We start from the raw sequence: 17407 nt of genomic DNA, 5'->3' as shown, positions 1-17407 counted from the left end.
AACTTTTTTATTAGCTTACCTGGTTATAGAAGTAGAAGAGGGCAAAAAAGTGCCAGTATCTCACCTACAGCCATACCACATTGGATACGCCCAATCTCGTCTGATCTTGGAAGCTAAGCAGTGTTGGGCCTGGTTAGTACTTGGGTGGGAGACCACATGGGAACACCAGGTGCTGTAGGTATTTCCCATTACTGGCAAATTGTTTTTATTCTCTAGCTTTTTAAATTGGAAACTTTTTTCTCTTTATTGACAGTACAGATATTTGGAAGAGGTCAAACAGACACAATAGCCATCACCTAAAAACTTACCACACTGTTTAGGCCCAATTCCAACTGCTTTTGGCAGCTAAACAGTGTTGATCCTCTTTAGTAGTTTAATTTGAGACCACCTGCTAATATCATGTCCTGTAGGTCTTTTTACATTACCAACACATGATTTTTTTCAGTAAGACAATACAGTTAGGAAACTTTTTTATTAGCTTACCTGGTTATAGAAGTAGAAGAGGGCAAAAAAGTGCCGGTATCTCAACTACAGCCATACCACATTGGATACGCCCAATCTCGTCTGATCTTGGAAGCTAAGCAGTGTTGGGCCTGGTTAGTACTTGGGTGGGAGACCACATGGGAACACCAGGTGCTGTAGGTTTTTTCCCATTAATGGCAAATTGTTTTTATTCTCTTGCTATTTAAATTGGAAACTTTTTATTATTATTGCCAATACAGACATTTGGGACAGGTCAAACAGACACAATAGCCATCACCTAAAAACTTACCACACTGTTTAGGCCCAATTCCAACTGCTTTTGGCAGCTAAACAGTGTTGAGCCTCTTTAGTAGTTTAATTTGAGACCACCTGCTAATATCATGTCCTGTAGGTCTTTTTACATTACCAACACATGATTTTTTTCAGTAAGGCAATACAGTTAGGAAACTTTTTTATTAGCTTACCTGGTTATAGAAGTAGAAGAGGGCAAAAAAGTGCCAGTATCTCACCTACAGCCATACCACATTGGATACGCCCAATCTCGTCTGATCTTGGAAGCTAAGCAGTGTTGGGCCTGGTTAGTACTTGGGTGGGAGACCACATGGGAACACCAGGTGCTGTAGGTATTTCCCATTACTGGCAAATTGTTTTTATTCTCTAGCTTTTTAAATTGGAAACTTTTTTCTCTTTATTGACAGTACAGATATTTGGAAGAGGTCAAACAGACACAATAGCCATCACCTAAAAACTTACCACACTGTTTAGGCCCAATTCCAACTGCTTTTGGCAGCTAAACAGTGTTGAGCCTCTTTAGTAGTTTAATTTGAGACCACCTGCTAATATCATGTCCTGTAGGTCTTTTTACATTACCAACACATGATTTTTTTCAGTAAGACAATACAGTTAGGAAACTTTTTTATTAGCTTACCTGGTTATAGAAGTAGAAGAGGGCAAAAAAGTGCCGGTATCTCAACTACAGCCATACCACATTGGATACGCCCAATTTCGTCTGATCTTGGAAGCTAAGCAGTGTTGGGCCTGGTTAGTACTTGGGTGGGAGACCACATGGGAACACCAGGTGCTGTAGGTTTTTTCCCATTAATGGCAAATTGTTTTTATTCTCTTGCAATTTAAATTGGAAACTTTTTATTTTTATTGCCAATACAGACATTTGGGACAGGTCAAACAGACACAATAGCCATCACCTAAAAACTTACCACACTGTTTAGGCCCAATTCCAACTGCTTTTGGGAGCTAAACAGTGTTGAGCCTCTTTAGTAGTTTAATTTGAGACCACCTGCTAATATCATGTCCTGTAGGTCTTTTTACATTACCAACACATAATTTTTTTCAGTAAGCCAATATAGTTAGGAAACTTTTTATTAGCTTACCTGGTTATAGAAGTAGAAGATGGCAAAAAAGTGCCTGTATCTCACCTACAGCCATACCACATTGGATACGCCTAATCTCGTCTGATCTTGGAAGCTAAAAAGTGTTGGGCCTGGTTAGTACTTGGGTGGGAGACCACATGGGAACACCAGGTGCTGTAGGTTTTTCCCATTACTGGCAAATTGTTTTTATTCTCCAGCTTTTTAAATTGGAAACTTTTTTCTCTTTATTGACAGTACAGACATTTGGAAGAGGTCAAACAGACACAATAGCCATCACCTAAAAACTTACCACACTGTTTAGGCCCAATTCCAACTGCTTTTGGCAGCTAAACAGTGTTGAGCCTCTTAAGTAGTTTAATTTGAGACCACCTGCTCATATCATGTCCTGTAGGTCTTTTTACATTATCAACACATGATTTTTTTCAGTAAGGCAATACAGTTAGGAAACTTTTTTATTAGCTTTCCTGGTTATAGAAGTAGAAGAGGGCAAAAAAGTGCCGGTATCTCACCTACAGCCATACCACATTGGATACGCCCAATCTCGTCTGATCTTGGAAGCTAAGCAGTGTTGGGCCTGGTTAGTACTTGGGTGGGAGACCACATGGGAACACCAGGTGCTGTAGGTTTTTTCCCATTAATGGCAAATTGTTTTTATTCTCTTGCTATTTAAATTGGAAACTTTTTATTTTTATTGCCAATACAGACATTTGGGACAGGTCAAACAGACACAATAGCCATCACCTAAAAACTTACCACACTGTTTAGGCCCAATTCCAACTGCTTTTGGGAGCTAAACAGTGTTGAGCCTCTTAAGTAGTTTAATTTGAGACCACCTGCTAATATCATGTCCTGTAGGTCTTTTTACATTACCAACACATGATTTTTTTCAGTAAGGCAATACAGTTAGGAAACTTTTTTATTAGCTTACCTGGTTATAGAAGTAGAAGTGGGCAAAAAAGTGCCAGTATCTCACCTACAGCCATACCACATTGGATACGCCCAATCTCGTCTGATCTTGGAAGCTAAGCAGTGTTGGGCCTGGTTAGTACTTGGGTGGGAGACCACATGGGAACACCAGGTGCTGTAGGTTTTTTCCCATTAATGGCAAATTGTTTTTATTCTCTTGCTATTTAAATTGGAAACTTTTTATTTTTATTGCCAATACAGACATTTGGGACAGGTCAAACAGACACAATAGCCATCACCTAAAAACTTACCACACTGTTTAGGCCCAATTCCAACTGCTTTTGGGAGCTAAACAGTGTTGAGCCTCTTAAGTAGTTTAATTTGAGACCACCTGCTAATATCATGTCCTGTAGGTCTTTTTACATTACCAACACATGATTTTTTTCAGTAAGGCAATACAGTTAGGAAACTTTTTTATTAGCTTACCTGGTTATAGAAGTAGAAGAGGGCAAAAAAGTGCCAGTATCTCAACTACAGCCATACCACATTGGATACGCCCAATCTCGTCTGATCTTGGAAGCTAAGCTGTGTTGGGCCTGGTTAGTACTTGGGTGGGAGACCACATGGGAACACCAGGTGCTGTAGGTTTTTCCCATTAGTGGCAAATTGTTTTTATTCTCTAGCTTTTTAAATTGGAAACTTTTTTCTCTTTATTGACAGTACAGACATTTGGAAGAGGTCAAACAGACACAATAGCCATCACCTAAAAACTTACCACACTGTTTAGGCCCAATTCCAACTGCTTTTGGCAGCTAAACAGTGTTGAGCCTCTTAAGTAGTTTAATTTGAGACCACCTGCTAATATCATGTCCTGTAGGTCTTTTTACATTACCAACGCATGATTTTTTTCAGTAAGGCAATACAGTTAGGAAACTTTTTTATTAGCTTTCCTGGTTATAGAAGTAGAAGAGGGCAAAAAAGTGCCGGTATCTCACCTACAGCCATACCACATTGGATACGCCCAATCTCGTCTGATCTTGGAAGCTAAGCAGTGTTGGGCCTGGTTAGTACTTGGGTGGGAGACCACATGGGAACACCAGGTGCTGTAGGTTTTTTCCCATTAATGGCAAATTGTTTTTATTCTCTTGCTATTTAAATTGGAAACTTTTTATTATTATTGCCAATACAGACATTTGGGACAGGTCAAACAGACACAATAGCCATCACCTAAAAACTTACCACACTGTTTAGGCCCAATTCCAACTGCTTTTGGCAGCTAAACAGTGTTGAGCCTCTTTAGTAGTTTAATTTGAGACCACCTGCTAATATCATGTCCTGTAGGTCTTTTTACCTTACCAACACATGATTTTTTTCAGTAAGGCAATACAGTTAGGAAACTTTTTTATTAGCTTACCTGGTTATAGAAGTAGAAGAGGGCAAAAAAGTGCCAGTATCTCACCTACAGCCATACCACATTGGATACGCCCAATCTCGTCTGATCTTGGAAGCTAAGCAGTGTTGGGCCTGGTTAGTACTTGGGTGGGAGACCACATGGGAACACCAGGTGCTGTAGGTATTTCCCATTACTGGCAAATTGTTTTTATTCTCTAGCTTTTTAAATTGGAAACTTTTTTCTCTTTATTGACAGTACAGATATTTGGAAGAGGTCAAACAGACACAATAGCCATCACCTAAAAACTTACCACACTGTTTAGGCCCAATTCCAACTGCTTTTGGCAGCTAAACAGTGTTGATCCTCTTTAGTAGTTTAATTTGAGACCACCTGCTAATATCATGTCCTGTAGGTCTTTTTACATTACCAACACATGATTTTTTTCAGTAAGACAATACAGTTAGGAAACTTTTTTATTAGCTTACCTGGTTATAGAAGTAGAAGAGGGCAAAAAAGTGCCGGTATCTCAACTACAGCCATACCACATTGGATACGCCCAATCTCGTCTGATCTTGGAAGCTAAGCAGTGTTGGGCCTGGTTAGTACTTGGGTGGGAGACCACATGGGAACACCAGGTGCTGTAGGTTTTTTCCCATTAATGGCAAATTGTTTTTATTCTCTTGCTATTTAAATTGGAAACTTTTTATTATTATTGCCAATACAGACATTTGGGACAGGTCAAACAGACACAATAGCCATCACCTAAAAACTTACCACACTGTTTAGGCCCAATTCCAACTGCTTTTGGCAGCTAAACAGTGTTGAGCCTCTTTAGTAGTTTAATTTGAGACCACCTGCTAATATCATGTCCTGTAGGTCTTTTTACATTACCAACACATGATTTTTTTCAGTAAGGCAATACAGTTAGGAAACTTTTTTATTAGCTTACCTGGTTATAGAAGTAGAAGAGGGCAAAAAAGTGCCAGTATCTCACCTACAGCCATACCACATTGGATACGCCCAATCTCGTCTGATCTTGGAAGCTAAGCAGTGTTGGGCCTGGTTAGTACTTGGGTGGGAGACCACATGGGAACACCAGGTGCTGTAGGTATTTCCCATTACTGGCAAATTGTTTTTATTCTCTAGCTTTTTAAATTGGAAACTTTTTTCTCTTTATTGACAGTACAGATATTTGGAAGAGGTCAAACAGACACAATAGCCATCACCTAAAAACTTACCACACTGTTTAGGCCCAATTCCAACTGCTTTTGGCAGCTAAACAGTGTTGAGCCTCTTTAGTAGTTTAATTTGAGACCACCTGCTAATATCATGTCCTGTAGGTCTTTTTACATTACCAACACATGATTTTTTTCAGTAAGACAATACAGTTAGGAAACTTTTTTATTAGCTTACCTGGTTATAGAAGTAGAAGAGGGCAAAAAAGTGCCGGTATCTCAACTACAGCCATACCACATTGGATACGCCCAATTTCGTCTGATCTTGGAAGCTAAGCAGTGTTGGGCCTGGTTAGTACTTGGGTGGGAGACCACATGGGAACACCAGGTGCTGTAGGTTTTTTCCCATTAATGGCAAATTGTTTTTATTCTCTTGCAATTTAAATTGGAAACTTTTTATTTTTATTGCCAATACAGACATTTGGGACAGGTCAAACAGACACAATAGCCATCACCTAAAAACTTACCACACTGTTTAGGCCCAATTCCAACTGCTTTTGGGAGCTAAACAGTGTTGAGCCTCTTTAGTAGTTTAATTTGAGACCACCTGCTAATATCATGTCCTGTAGGTCTTTTTACATTACCAACACATAATTTTTTTCAGTAAGCCAATATAGTTAGGAAACTTTTTATTAGCTTACCTGGTTATAGAAGTAGAAGATGGCAAAAAAGTGCCTGTATCTCACCTACAGCCATACCACATTGGATACGCCTAATCTCGTCTGATCTTGGAAGCTAAAAAGTGTTGGGCCTGGTTAGTACTTGGGTGGGAGACCACATGGGAACACCAGGTGCTGTAGGTTTTTCCCATTACTGGCAAATTGTTTTTATTCTCCAGCTTTTTAAATTGGAAACTTTTTTCTCTTTATTGACAGTACAGACATTTGGAAGAGGTCAAACAGACACAATAGCCATCACCTAAAAACTTACCACACTGTTTAGGCCCAATTCCAACTGCTTTTGGCAGCTAAACAGTGTTGAGCCTCTTAAGTAGTTTAATTTGAGACCACCTGCTCATATCATGTCCTGTAGGTCTTTTTACATTATCAACACATGATTTTTTTCAGTAAGGCAATACAGTTAGGAAACTTTTTTATTAGCTTTCCTGGTTATAGAAGTAGAAGAGGGCAAAAAAGTGCCGGTATCTCACCTACAGCCATACCACATTGAATACGCCCAATCTCGTCTGATCTTGGAAGCTAAGCAGTGTTGGGCCTGGTTAGTACTTGGGTGGGAGACCACATGGGAACACCAGGTGCTGTAGGTTTTTTCCCATTAATGGCAAATTGTTTTTATTCTCTTGCTATTTAAATTGGAAACTTTTTATTTTTATTGCCAATACAGACATTTGGGACAGGTCAAACAGACACAATAGCCATCACCTAAAAACTTACCACACTGTTTAGGCCCAATTCCAACTGCTTTTGGGAGCTAAACAGTGTTGAGCCTCTTAAGTAGTTTAATTTGAGACCACCTGCTAATATCATGTCCTGTAGGTCTTTTTACATTACCAACACATGATTTTTTTCAGTAAGGCAATACAGTTAGGAAACTTTTTTATTAGCTTACCTGGTTATAGAAGTAGAAGTGGGCAAAAAAGTGCCAGTATCTCACCTACAGCCATACCACATTGGATACGCCCAATCTCGTCTGATCTTGGAAGCTAAGCAGTGTTGGGCCTGGTTAGTACTTGGGTGGGAGACCACATGGGAACACCAGGTGCTGTAGGTATTTCCCATTACTGGCAAATTGTTTTTATTCTCTAGCTTTTTAAATTGGAAACTTTTTTCTCTTTATTGACAGTACAGATATTTGGAAGAGGTCAAACAGACACAATAGCCATCACCTAAAAACTTACCACACTGTTTAGGCCCAATTCCAACTGCTTTTGGCAGCTAAACAGTGTTGAGCCTCTTTAGTAGTTTAATTTGAGACCACCTGCTAATATCAAGTCCTGTAGGTCTTTTTACATTACCAACACATGATTTTTTTCAGTAAGACAATACAGTTAGGAAACTTTTTTATTAGCTTACCTGGTTATAGAAGTAGAAGAGGGCAAAAAAGTGCCGGTATCTCAACTACAGCCATACCACATTGGATACGCCCAATCTCGTCTGATCTTGGAAGCTAAGCAGTGTTGGGCCTGGTTAGTACTTGGGTGGGAGACCACATGGGAACACCAGGTGCTGTAGGTTTTTTCCCATTAATGGCAAATTGTTTTTATTCTCTTGCAATTTAAATTGGAAACTTTTTATTTTTATTGCCAATACAGACATTTGGGACAGGTCAAACAGACACAATAGCCATCACCTAAAAACTTACCACACTGTTTAGGCCCAATTCCAACTGCTTTTGGGAGCTAAACAGTGTTGAGCCTCTTTAGTAGTTTAATTTGAGACCACCTGCTAATATCATGTCCTGTAGGTCTTTTTACATTACCAACACATAATTTTTTTCAGTAAGCCAATATAGTTAGGAAACTTTTTTATTAGCTTACCTGGTTATAGAAGTAGAAGATGGCAAAAAAGTGCCTGTATCTCACCTACAGCCATACCACATTGGATACGCCTAATCTGGTCTGATCTTGGAAGCTAAACAGTGTTGGGCCTGGTTAGTACTTGGGTGGGAGACCACATGGGAACACCAGGTGCTGTAGGTTTTTCCCATTACTGGCAAATTGTTTTTATTCTCCAGCTTTTTAAATTGGAAACTTTTTTCTCTTTATTGACAGTACAGACATTTGGAAGAGGTCAAACAGACACAATAGCCATCACCTAAAAACTTACCACACTGTTTAGGCCCAATTCCAACTGCTTTTGGCAGCTAAACAGTGTTGAGCCTCTTAAGTAGTTTAATTTGAGACCACCTGCTAATATCATGTCCTGTAGGTCTTTTTACATTACCAACACATGATTTTTTTCAGTAAGGCAATACAGTTAGGAAACTTTTTTATTAGCTTTCCTGGTTATAGAAGTAGAAGAGGGCAAAAAAGTGCCGGTATCTCGCCTACAGCCATACCACATTGGATACGCCCAATCTCGTCTGATCTTGGAAGCTAAGCAGTGTTGGGCCTGGTTAGTACTTGGGTGGGAGACCACATGGGAACACCAGGTGCTGTAGGTTTTTTCCCATTAATGGCAAATTGTTTTTATTCTCTTGCTATTTAAATTGGAAACTTTTTATTTTTATTGCCAATACAGACATTTGGGACAGGTCAAACAGACACAATAGCCATCACCTAAAAACTTACCACACTGTTTAGGCCCAATTCCAACTGCTTTTGGGAGCTAAACAGTGTTGAGCCTCTTAAGTAGTTTAATTTGAGACCACCTGCTAATATCATGTCCTGTAGGTCTTTTTACATTACCAACACATGATTTTTTCAGTAAGGCAATACAGTTAGGAAACTTTTTTATTAGCTTACCTGGTTATAGAAGTAGAAGAGGGCAAAAAAGTGCCAGTATCTCACCTACAGCCATACCACGTTGGATACGCCCAATCTCGTCTGATCTTGGAAGCTAAGCTGTGTTGGGCCTGGTTAGTACTTGGGTGGGAGACCACATGGGAACACCAGGTGCTGTAGGTTTTTCCCATTAGTGGCAAATTGTTTTTATTCTCTAGCTTTTTAAATTGGAAACTTTTTTCTCTTTATTGACAGTACAGACATTTGGAAGAGGTCAAACAGACACAATAGCCATCACCTAAAAACTTACCACACTGTTTAGGCCCAATTCCAACTGCTTTTGGCAGCTAAACAGTGTTGAGCCTCTTAAGTAGTTTAATTTGAGACCACCTGCTAATATCATGTCCTGTAGGTCTTTTTACATTACCAACGCATGATTTTTTTCAGTAAGGCAATACAGTTAGGAAACTTTTTTATTAGCTTTCCTGGTTATAGAAGTAGAAGAGGGCAAAAAAGTGCCGGTATCTCACCTACAGCCATACCACATTGGATACGCCCAATCTCGTCTGATCTTGGAAGCTAAGCAGTGTTGGGCCTGGTTAGTACTTGGGTGGGAGACCACATGGGAACACCAGGTGCTGTAGGTTTTTTCCCATTAATGGCAAATTGTTTTTATTCTCTTGTTATTTAAATTGGAAACTTTTTATTTTTATTGCCAATACAGACATTTGGGACAGGTCAAACAGACACAATAGCCATCACCTAAAAACTTACCACACTGTTTAGGCCCAATTCCAACTGCTTTTGGCAGCTAAACAGTGTTGAGCCTCTTTAGTAGTTTAATTTGAGACCACATGCTAATATCATGTCCTGTAGGTCTTTTTACATTACCAACACATGATTTTTTTCAGTAAGGCAATACAGTTAGGAAACTTTTTTATTAGCTTACATGGTTATAGAAGTAGAAGAGGGCAAAAAAGTGCCAGTATCTCACCTACAGCCATACCACATTGGATACGCCCAATCTCGTCTGATCTTGGAAGCTAAGCAGTGTTGGGCCTGGTTAGTACTTGGGTGGGAGACCACATGGGAACACCAGGTGCTGTAGGTTTTTCCCATTACTGGCAAATTGTTTTTATTCTCTAGCTTTTTAAATTGGAAACTTTTTTCTCTTTATTGACAGTACAGACATTTGGAAGAGGTCAAACAGACACAATAGCCATCACCTAAAAACTTACCACACTGTTTAGGCCCAATTCCAACTGCTTTTGGCAGCTAAACAGTGTTGAGCCTCTTTAGTAGTTTAATTTGAGACCACCTGCTAATATCATGTCCTGTAGGTCTTTTTACATTACCAACACATGATTTTTTTCAGTAAGACAATACAGTTAGGAAACTTTTTTATTAGCTTACCTGGTTATAGAAGTAGAAGAGGGCAAAAAAGTGCCTGTATCTCAACTACAGCCATACCAAATTGGATACGCCCAATCTCGTCTGATCTTGGAAGCTAAGCAGTGTTGGGCCTGGTTAGTACTTGGGTGGGAGACCACATGGGAACACCAGGTGCTGTAGGTTTTTTCCCATTAATGGCAAATTGTTTTTATTCTCTTGCTATTTAAATTAGAAACTTTTTATTTTTATTGCCAATACAGACATTTGGGACAGGTCAAACAGACACAATAGCCATCACCTAAAAACGTACCACACTGTTTAGGCCCAATTCCAACTGCTTTTGGCAGCTAAACAGTGTTGAGCCTCTTTAGTAGTTTAATTTGAGACCACATGCTAATATCATGTCCTGTAGGTCATTTTACATTACCAACACATGATTTTTTTCTGTAAGGCAATACAGTTAGGAAACTTTTTTATTAGCTTACCTGGTTATAGAAGTAGAAGAGGGCAAAAAAGTGCCAGTATCTCACCTACAGCCATACCACATTGGATACGCCCAATCTCGTCTGATCTTGGAAGCTAATCTGTATTGGGCCTTGTTAGTACTTGGGTGGGAGACCACATGGGAACACCAGGTGCTGTAGGTTTTTCCCATTAGTGGCAAATTGTTTTTATTCTCTAGCTTTTTAAATTGGAAACTTTTTTCTCTTTATTGACAGTACAGACATTTGGAAGAGGTCAAACAGACACAATAGCCATCACCTAAAAACTTACCACACTGTTTAGGCCCAATTCCAACTGCTTTTGGCAGCTAAACAGTGTTGAGCCTCTTTAGTAGTTTAATTTGAGACCACCTGCTAATATCATGTCCTGTAGGTCTTTTTACATTACCAACACATGATTTTTTTCAGTAAGGCAATACAGTTAGGAAACTTTTTTATTAGCTTACCTGGTTATAGAAGTAGAAGAGGGCAAAAAAGTGCCGGTATCTCACCTACAGCCATACCAGGTTGGATACGCTCAATCTCGTCTGATCTTGGAAGCTAAGCAGTGTTGGGCCTGGTTAGTACTTGGGTGGGAGACCACATGGGAACACCAGGTGCTGTAGGTTTTTTCCCATTAATGGCAAATTGTTTTTATTCTCTTGCTATTTAAATTAGAAACTTTTTATTTTTATTGCCAATACAGACATTTGGGACAGGTCAAACAGACACAATAGCCATCACCTAAAAACGTACCACACTGTTTAGGCCCAATTCCAACTGCTTTTGGCAGCTAAACAGTGTTGAGCCTCTTTAGTAGTTTAATTTGAGACCACATGCTAATATCATGTCCTGTAGGTCATTTTACATTACCCACACATGATTTTTTTCTGTAAGGCAATACAGTTAGGAAACTTTTTTATTAGCTTACCTGGTTATAGAAGTAGAAGAGGGCAAAAAAGTGCCAGTATCTCACCTACAGCCATACCACATTGGATACGCCCAATCTCGTCTGATCTTGGAAGCTAAGCTGTGTTGGGCCTGGTTAGTACTTGGGTGGGAGACCACATGGGAACACCAGGTGCTGTAGGTTTTTCCCATTAGTGGCAAATTGTTTTTATTCTCTAGCTTTTTAAATTGGAAACTTTTTTCTCTTTATTGACAGTACAGACATTTGGAAGAGGTCAAACAGACACAATAGCCATCACCTAAAAACTTACCACACTGTTTAGGCCCAATTCCAACTGCTTTTGGCAGCTAAACAGTGTTGAGCCTCTTAAGTAGTTTAATTTGAGACCACCTGCTAATATCATGTCCTGTAGGTCTTTTTACATTACCAACGCATGATTTTTTTCAGTAAGGCAATACAGTTAGGAAACTTTTTTATTAGCTTTCCTGGTTATAGAAGTAGAAGAGGGCAAAAAAGTGCCGGTATCTCACCTACAGCCATACCACATTGGATACGCCCAATCTCGTCTGATCTTGGAAGCTAAGCAGTGTTGGGCCTGGTTAGTACTTGGGTGGGAGACCACATGGGAACACCAGGTGCTGTAGGTTTTTTCCCATTAATGGCAAATTGTTTTTATTCTCTTGTTATTTAAATTGGAAACTTTTTATTTTTATTGCCAATACAGACATTTGGGACAGGTCAAACAGACACAATAGCCATCACCTAAAAACTTACCACACTGTTTAGGCCCAATTCCAACTGCTTTTGGCAGCTAAACAGTGTTGAGCCTCTTTAGTAGTTTAATTTGAGACCACATGCTAATATCATGTCCTGTAGGTCTTTTTACATTACCAACACATGATTTTTTTCAGTAAGGCAATACAGTTAGGAAACTTTTTTATTAGCTTACCTGGTTATAGAAGTAGAAGAGGGCAAAAAAGTGCCAGTATCTCACCTACAGCCATACCACATTGGTTACGCTCAATCTCGTCTGATCTTGGAAGCTAAGCAGTGTTGGGCCTGGTTAGTACTTGGGTGGGAGACCACATGGGAACACCAGGTGCTGTAGGTTTTTTCCCATTAATGGCAAATTGTTTTTATTCTCTTGCTATTTAAATTGGAAACTTTTTATTTTTATTGCCAATACAGACATTTGGGACAGGTCAAACAGACACAATAGCCATCACCTAAAAACTTACCACACTGTTTAGGCCCAATTCCAACTGCTTTTCGGAGCTAAACAGTGTTGAGCCTCTTTAGTAGTTTAATTTGAGACCACCTGCTAATATCATGTCCTGTAGGTCTTTTTACATTACCAACACATGATTTTTTTCAGTAAGCCAATATAGTTAGGAAACTTTTTTAATAGCTTACCTGGTTATAGAAGTAGAAGAGGGCAAAAAAGTGCCTGTATCTCCCTTACAGCCATACCACATTGGATACGCCCAATCTCGTCTGATCTTGGAAGCTAAGCAGTGTTGGGCCTGGTTAGTACTTGGGTGGGAGACCACATGGGAACACCAGGTGCTGTAGGTTTTTCCCATTACTGGCAAATTGTTTTTATTCTCTAGCTTTTTAAATTGGAAACTTTTTTCTCTTTATTGACAGTACAGACATTTGGAAGAGGTCAAACAGACACAATAGCCATCACCTAAAAACTTACCACACTGTTTAGGCCCAATTCCAACTGCTTTTGGCAGCTAAACAGTGTTGAGCCTCTTAAGTAGTTTAATTTGAGACCACCTGCTAATATCATGTCCTGTAGGTCTTTTTACATTACCAACACATGATTTTTTTCAGTAAGGCAATACAGTTAGGAAACTTTTTTATTAGCTTTCCTGGTTATAGAAGTAGAAGAGGGCAAAAAAGTGCCGGTATCTCACCTACAGTCATACCACATTGGATACGCCCAATCTCGTCTGATCTTGGAAGCTAAGCAGTGTTGGGCCTGGTTAGTACTTGGGTGGGAGACCACATGGGAACACCAGGTGCTGTAGGTTTTTTCCCATTAATGGCAAATTGTTTTTATTCTCTTGCTATTTAAATTGGAAACTTTTTATTATTATTGCCAATACAGACATTTGGGACAGGTCAAACAGACACAATAGCCATCACCTAAAAACTTACCACACTGTTTAGGCCCAATTCCAACTGCTTTTGGCAGCTAAACAGTGTTGAGCCTCTTTAGTAGTTTAATTTGAGACCACCTGCTAATATCATGTCCTGTAGGTCTTTTTACATTACCAACACATGATTTTTTTCAGTAAGGCAATACAGTTAGGAAACTTTTTTATTAGCTTACCTGGTTATAGAAGTAGAAGAGGGCAAAAAAGTGCCAGTATCTCACCTACAGCCATACCACATTGGATACGCCCAATCTCGTCTGATCTTGGAAGCTAAGCAGTGTTGGGCCTGGTTAGTACTTGGGTGGGAGACCACATGGGAACACCAGGTGCTGTAGGTATTTCCCATTACTGGCAAATTGTTTTTATTCTCTAGCTTTTTAAATTGGAAACTGTTTTCTCTTTATTGACAGTACAGATATTTGGAAGAGGTCAAACAGACACAATAGCCATCACATAAAAACTTACCACACTGTTTAGGCCCAATTCCAACTGCTTTTGGCAGCTAAACAGTGTTGAGCCTCTTTAGTAGTTTAATTTGAGACCACCTGCTAATATCATGTCCTGTAGGTCTTTTTACATTACCAACACATGATTTTTTTCAGTAAGACAATACAGTTAGGAAACTTTTTTATTAGCTTACCTGGTTATAGAAGTAGAAGAGGGCAAAAAAGTGCCGGTATCTCAACTACAGCCATACCACATTGGATACGCCCAATCTCGTCTGATCTTGGAAGCTAAGCAGTGTTGGGCCTGGTTAGTACTTGGGTGGGAGACCACATGGGAACACCAGGTGCTGTAGGTTTTTTCCCATTAATGGCAAATTGTTTTTATTCTCTTGCTATTTAAATTGGAAACTTTTTATTATTATTGCCAATACAGACATTTGGGAAAGGTCAAACAGACACAATAGCCATCACCTAAAAACTTACCACACTGTTTAGGCCCAATTCCAACTGCTTTTGGCAGCTAAACAGTGTTGAGCCTCTTTAGTAGTTTAATTTGAGACCACCTGCTAATATCATGTCCTGTAGGTCTTTTTACATTACCAACACATGATTTTTTTCAGTAAGGCAATACAGTTAGGAAACTTTTTTATTAGCTTACCTGGTTATAGAAGTAGAAGAGGGCAAAAAAGTGCCAGTATCTTACCTACAGCCATACCACATTGGATACGCCCAATCTCGTCTGATCTTGGAAGCTAAGCAGTGTTGGGCCTGGTTAGTACTTGGGTGGGAGACCACATGGGAACACCAGGTGCTGTAGGTATTTCCCATTACTGGCAAATTGTTTTTATTCTCTAGCTTTTTAAATTGGAAACTTTTTTCTCTTTATTGACAGTACAGATATTTGGAAGAGGTCAAACAGACACAATAGCCATCACATAAAAACTTACCACACTGTTTAGGCCCAATTCCAACTGCTTTTGGCAGCTAAACAGTGTTGAGCCTCTTTAGTAGTTTAATTTGAGACCACCTGCTAATATCATGTCCTGTAGGTCTTTTTACATTACCAACACATGATTTTTTTCAGTAAGACAATACAGTTAGGAAACTTTTTTATTAGCTTACCTGGTTATAGAAGTAGAAGAGGGCAAAAAAGTGCCTGTATCTCAACTACAGCCATACCACATTGGATACGCCCAATCTCGTCTGATCTTGGAAGCTAAGCAGTGTTGGGCCTGGTTAGTACTTGGGTGGGAGACCACATGGGAACACCAGGTGCTGTAGGTTTTTTCCCATTAATGACAAATTGTTTTTATTCTCTTGCAATTTAAATTGGAAACTTTTTATTTTTATTGCCAATACAGACATTTGGGACAGGTCAAACAGACACAATAGCCATCACCTAAAAACTTACCACACTGTTTAGGCCCAATTCCAACTGCTTTTGGGAGCTAAACAGTGTTGAGCCTCTTTAGTAGTTTAATTTGAGACCACCTGCTAATATCATGTCCTGTAGGTCTTTTTACATTACCAACACATAATTTTTTTCAGTAAGCCAATATAGTTAGGAAAGTTTTTTATTAGCTTACCTGGTTATAGAAGTAGAAGATGGCAAAAAAGTGCCTGTATCTCACTTACAGCCATACCACATTGGATACGCCTAATCTCGTCTGATCTTGGAAGCTAAACAGTTTTGGGCCTGGTTAGTACTTGGGTGGGAGACCACATGGGAACACCAGGTGCTGTAGGTTTTTCCCATTACTGGCAAATTGTTTTTATTCTCCAGCTTTTTAAATTGGAAACTTTTTTCTCTTTATTGACAGTACAGACATTTGGAAGAGGTCAAACAGACACAATAGCCATCACCTAAAAACTTACCACACTGTTTAGGCCCAATTCCAACTGCTTTTGGCAGCTAAACAGTGTTGAGCCTCTTAAGTAGTTTAATTTGAGACCACCTGCTAATATCATGTCCTGTAGGTCTTTTTACATTACCAACACATGATTTTTTTCAGTAAGGCAATACAGTTAGGAAACTTTTTTATTAGCTTTCCTGGTTATAGAAGTAGAAGAGGGCAAAAAAGTGCCGGTATCTCACCTACAGCCATACCACATTGGATACGCCCAATCTCGTCTGATCTTGGAAGCTAAGCAGTGTTGGGCCTGGTTAGTACTTGGGTGGGAGACCACATGGGAACACCAGGTGCTGTAGGTTTTTTCCCATTAATGGCAAATTGTTTTTATTCTCTTGCTATTTAAATTGGAAACTTTTTATTATTATTGCCAATACAGACATTTGGGACAGGTCAAACAGACACAATAGCCATCACCTAAAAACTTACCACACTGTTTAGGCCCAATTCCAACTGCTTTTGGGAGCTAAACAGTGTTGAGCCTCTTTAGTAGTTTAATTTGAGACAACCTGCTAATATCATGTCCTGTAGGTCTTTTTACATTACCAACACATAATTTTTTTCAGTAAGCCAATATAGTTAGGAAACTTTTTTATTAGCTTACCTGGTTATAGAAGTAGAAGATGGCAAAAAAGTGCCTGTATCTCACCTACAGCCATACCACATTGGATACGCCTAATCTCGTCTGATCTTGGAAGCTAAACAGTGTTGGGCCTGGTTAGTACTTGGGTGGGAGACCACATGGGAACACCAGGTGCTGTAGGTTTTTCCCATTACTGGCAAATTGTTTTTATTCTCCAGCTTTTTAAATTGGAAACTTTTTTCTCTTTATTGACAGTACAGACATTTGGAAGAGGTCAAACAGACACAATAGCCATCACCTAAAAACTTACCACACTGTTTAGGCCCAATTCCAACTGCTTTTGGCAGCTTAACAGTGTTGAGCCTCTTAAGTAGTTTAATTTGAGACCACCTGCTAATATCATGTCCTGTAGGTTTTTTTACATTACCAATGCATGATTTTTTTCAGTAAGGCAATACAGTTAGGAAACTTTTGTATTAGCTTTCCTGGTTATAGAAGTAGAAGAGGGCAAAAAAGTGCCGGTATCTCACCTACAGCCATACCACATTGGATACGCCCAATCTCGTCTGATCTTGGAAGCTAAGCAGTGTTGGGCCTGGTTAGTACTTGGGTGGGAGACCACATGCGAACACCAGGTGCTGTAGGTTTTTTCCCATTAATGGCAAATTGTTTTTATTCTCTTGCTATTTAAATTGGAAACTTTTTATT

General features: G+C 39.4%; 37 non-coding genes and 1 pseudogene across 37 annotated transcripts; all 38 read left to right on the top strand.

Annotated features, from left to right (window-relative positions):
- Positions 1-62: 62 nt before the first annotated feature.
- On the top strand, positions 63-181 carry LOC146037622 (5S ribosomal RNA). Its single transcript, XR_014461283.1, has one exon. It is a non-coding gene; the product is annotated as a 5S ribosomal RNA (ribosomal RNA).
- A 345-nt stretch (positions 182-526) lies between these two features.
- On the top strand, positions 527-645 carry LOC146038151 (5S ribosomal RNA). The gene has a single exon (XR_014461766.1). It is a non-coding gene; the product is annotated as a 5S ribosomal RNA (ribosomal RNA).
- A 345-nt stretch (positions 646-990) lies between these two features.
- On the top strand, positions 991-1109 carry LOC146037621 (5S ribosomal RNA). Its single transcript, XR_014461282.1, has one exon. It is a non-coding gene; the product is annotated as a 5S ribosomal RNA (ribosomal RNA).
- Positions 1110-1454: 345 nt separating this feature from the next.
- On the top strand, positions 1455-1573 carry LOC146038832 (5S ribosomal RNA). The gene has a single exon (XR_014462390.1). It is a non-coding gene; the product is annotated as a 5S ribosomal RNA (ribosomal RNA).
- A 344-nt stretch (positions 1574-1917) lies between these two features.
- LOC146039206 (5S ribosomal RNA) lies at positions 1918-2036 on the top strand. The gene has a single exon (XR_014462732.1). It is a non-coding gene; the product is annotated as a 5S ribosomal RNA (ribosomal RNA).
- Positions 2037-2381: 345 nt separating this feature from the next.
- On the top strand, positions 2382-2500 carry LOC146040137 (5S ribosomal RNA). The gene has a single exon (XR_014463300.1). It is a non-coding gene; the product is annotated as a 5S ribosomal RNA (ribosomal RNA).
- A 345-nt stretch (positions 2501-2845) lies between these two features.
- Positions 2846-2964, top strand: LOC146040136 (5S ribosomal RNA). Its single transcript, XR_014463299.1, has one exon. It is a non-coding gene; the product is annotated as a 5S ribosomal RNA (ribosomal RNA).
- Positions 2965-3309: 345 nt separating this feature from the next.
- On the top strand, positions 3310-3428 carry LOC146038866 (5S ribosomal RNA). Its single transcript, XR_014462421.1, has one exon. It is a non-coding gene; the product is annotated as a 5S ribosomal RNA (ribosomal RNA).
- A 345-nt stretch (positions 3429-3773) lies between these two features.
- Positions 3774-3892, top strand: LOC146040135 (5S ribosomal RNA). The gene has a single exon (XR_014463298.1). It is a non-coding gene; the product is annotated as a 5S ribosomal RNA (ribosomal RNA).
- Positions 3893-4237: 345 nt separating this feature from the next.
- LOC146037620 (5S ribosomal RNA) lies at positions 4238-4356 on the top strand. Its single transcript, XR_014461281.1, has one exon. It is a non-coding gene; the product is annotated as a 5S ribosomal RNA (ribosomal RNA).
- Positions 4357-4701: 345 nt separating this feature from the next.
- On the top strand, positions 4702-4820 carry LOC146038150 (5S ribosomal RNA). Its single transcript, XR_014461765.1, has one exon. It is a non-coding gene; the product is annotated as a 5S ribosomal RNA (ribosomal RNA).
- A 345-nt stretch (positions 4821-5165) lies between these two features.
- Positions 5166-5284, top strand: LOC146037619 (5S ribosomal RNA). The gene has a single exon (XR_014461280.1). It is a non-coding gene; the product is annotated as a 5S ribosomal RNA (ribosomal RNA).
- Positions 5285-5629: 345 nt separating this feature from the next.
- LOC146038831 (5S ribosomal RNA) lies at positions 5630-5748 on the top strand. The gene has a single exon (XR_014462389.1). It is a non-coding gene; the product is annotated as a 5S ribosomal RNA (ribosomal RNA).
- A 344-nt stretch (positions 5749-6092) lies between these two features.
- LOC146039205 (5S ribosomal RNA) lies at positions 6093-6211 on the top strand. Its single transcript, XR_014462731.1, has one exon. It is a non-coding gene; the product is annotated as a 5S ribosomal RNA (ribosomal RNA).
- A 345-nt stretch (positions 6212-6556) lies between these two features.
- Positions 6557-6675, top strand: LOC146037712 (5S ribosomal RNA). The gene has a single exon (XR_014461365.1). It is a non-coding gene; the product is annotated as a 5S ribosomal RNA (ribosomal RNA).
- A 345-nt stretch (positions 6676-7020) lies between these two features.
- Positions 7021-7139, top strand: LOC146037618 (5S ribosomal RNA). The gene has a single exon (XR_014461279.1). It is a non-coding gene; the product is annotated as a 5S ribosomal RNA (ribosomal RNA).
- Positions 7140-7484: 345 nt separating this feature from the next.
- Positions 7485-7603, top strand: LOC146038149 (5S ribosomal RNA). The gene has a single exon (XR_014461764.1). It is a non-coding gene; the product is annotated as a 5S ribosomal RNA (ribosomal RNA).
- Positions 7604-7948: 345 nt separating this feature from the next.
- LOC146039240 (5S ribosomal RNA) lies at positions 7949-8067 on the top strand. The gene has a single exon (XR_014462763.1). It is a non-coding gene; the product is annotated as a 5S ribosomal RNA (ribosomal RNA).
- A 345-nt stretch (positions 8068-8412) lies between these two features.
- On the top strand, positions 8413-8531 carry LOC146037754 (5S ribosomal RNA). The gene has a single exon (XR_014461403.1). It is a non-coding gene; the product is annotated as a 5S ribosomal RNA (ribosomal RNA).
- Positions 8532-8875: 344 nt separating this feature from the next.
- Positions 8876-8994, top strand: LOC146038560 (5S ribosomal RNA). Its single transcript, XR_014462142.1, has one exon. It is a non-coding gene; the product is annotated as a 5S ribosomal RNA (ribosomal RNA).
- A 345-nt stretch (positions 8995-9339) lies between these two features.
- Positions 9340-9458, top strand: LOC146040134 (5S ribosomal RNA). Its single transcript, XR_014463297.1, has one exon. It is a non-coding gene; the product is annotated as a 5S ribosomal RNA (ribosomal RNA).
- A 345-nt stretch (positions 9459-9803) lies between these two features.
- Positions 9804-9922, top strand: LOC146040133 (5S ribosomal RNA). Its single transcript, XR_014463296.1, has one exon. It is a non-coding gene; the product is annotated as a 5S ribosomal RNA (ribosomal RNA).
- Positions 9923-10267: 345 nt separating this feature from the next.
- LOC146039097 (5S ribosomal RNA) lies at positions 10268-10386 on the top strand. The gene has a single exon (XR_014462633.1). It is a non-coding gene; the product is annotated as a 5S ribosomal RNA (ribosomal RNA).
- A 345-nt stretch (positions 10387-10731) lies between these two features.
- Positions 10732-10850, top strand: LOC146039697 (5S ribosomal RNA; annotated as a pseudogene).
- A 345-nt stretch (positions 10851-11195) lies between these two features.
- LOC146039222 (5S ribosomal RNA) lies at positions 11196-11314 on the top strand. Its single transcript, XR_014462747.1, has one exon. It is a non-coding gene; the product is annotated as a 5S ribosomal RNA (ribosomal RNA).
- Positions 11315-11659: 345 nt separating this feature from the next.
- Positions 11660-11778, top strand: LOC146038209 (5S ribosomal RNA). The gene has a single exon (XR_014461820.1). It is a non-coding gene; the product is annotated as a 5S ribosomal RNA (ribosomal RNA).
- Positions 11779-12123: 345 nt separating this feature from the next.
- Positions 12124-12242, top strand: LOC146040132 (5S ribosomal RNA). Its single transcript, XR_014463295.1, has one exon. It is a non-coding gene; the product is annotated as a 5S ribosomal RNA (ribosomal RNA).
- A 345-nt stretch (positions 12243-12587) lies between these two features.
- LOC146038274 (5S ribosomal RNA) lies at positions 12588-12706 on the top strand. The gene has a single exon (XR_014461879.1). It is a non-coding gene; the product is annotated as a 5S ribosomal RNA (ribosomal RNA).
- A 345-nt stretch (positions 12707-13051) lies between these two features.
- Positions 13052-13170, top strand: LOC146038614 (5S ribosomal RNA). The gene has a single exon (XR_014462192.1). It is a non-coding gene; the product is annotated as a 5S ribosomal RNA (ribosomal RNA).
- A 345-nt stretch (positions 13171-13515) lies between these two features.
- LOC146037684 (5S ribosomal RNA) lies at positions 13516-13634 on the top strand. The gene has a single exon (XR_014461338.1). It is a non-coding gene; the product is annotated as a 5S ribosomal RNA (ribosomal RNA).
- A 345-nt stretch (positions 13635-13979) lies between these two features.
- LOC146037617 (5S ribosomal RNA) lies at positions 13980-14098 on the top strand. Its single transcript, XR_014461278.1, has one exon. It is a non-coding gene; the product is annotated as a 5S ribosomal RNA (ribosomal RNA).
- A 345-nt stretch (positions 14099-14443) lies between these two features.
- On the top strand, positions 14444-14562 carry LOC146038148 (5S ribosomal RNA). The gene has a single exon (XR_014461763.1). It is a non-coding gene; the product is annotated as a 5S ribosomal RNA (ribosomal RNA).
- A 345-nt stretch (positions 14563-14907) lies between these two features.
- On the top strand, positions 14908-15026 carry LOC146037616 (5S ribosomal RNA). Its single transcript, XR_014461277.1, has one exon. It is a non-coding gene; the product is annotated as a 5S ribosomal RNA (ribosomal RNA).
- Positions 15027-15371: 345 nt separating this feature from the next.
- On the top strand, positions 15372-15490 carry LOC146038147 (5S ribosomal RNA). Its single transcript, XR_014461762.1, has one exon. It is a non-coding gene; the product is annotated as a 5S ribosomal RNA (ribosomal RNA).
- Positions 15491-15835: 345 nt separating this feature from the next.
- On the top strand, positions 15836-15954 carry LOC146039456 (5S ribosomal RNA). Its single transcript, XR_014462960.1, has one exon. It is a non-coding gene; the product is annotated as a 5S ribosomal RNA (ribosomal RNA).
- A 345-nt stretch (positions 15955-16299) lies between these two features.
- Positions 16300-16418, top strand: LOC146040131 (5S ribosomal RNA). Its single transcript, XR_014463294.1, has one exon. It is a non-coding gene; the product is annotated as a 5S ribosomal RNA (ribosomal RNA).
- A 345-nt stretch (positions 16419-16763) lies between these two features.
- LOC146038465 (5S ribosomal RNA) lies at positions 16764-16882 on the top strand. Its single transcript, XR_014462054.1, has one exon. It is a non-coding gene; the product is annotated as a 5S ribosomal RNA (ribosomal RNA).
- Positions 16883-17227: 345 nt separating this feature from the next.
- Positions 17228-17346, top strand: LOC146037924 (5S ribosomal RNA). Its single transcript, XR_014461558.1, has one exon. It is a non-coding gene; the product is annotated as a 5S ribosomal RNA (ribosomal RNA).
- Positions 17347-17407: the final 61 nt, after the last annotated feature.

This window comes from Crinia signifera, chromosome 9, assembly GCF_055691185.1.
Source record: "Crinia signifera chromosome 9, ASM5569118v1, whole genome shotgun sequence".
Taxonomy (NCBI): domain Eukaryota; kingdom Metazoa; phylum Chordata; class Amphibia; order Anura; family Myobatrachidae; genus Crinia; species Crinia signifera.
The sequence above is the reverse complement of the archived record's forward strand: the minus strand, read 5'-3'. Positions and strand labels throughout refer to the sequence as shown.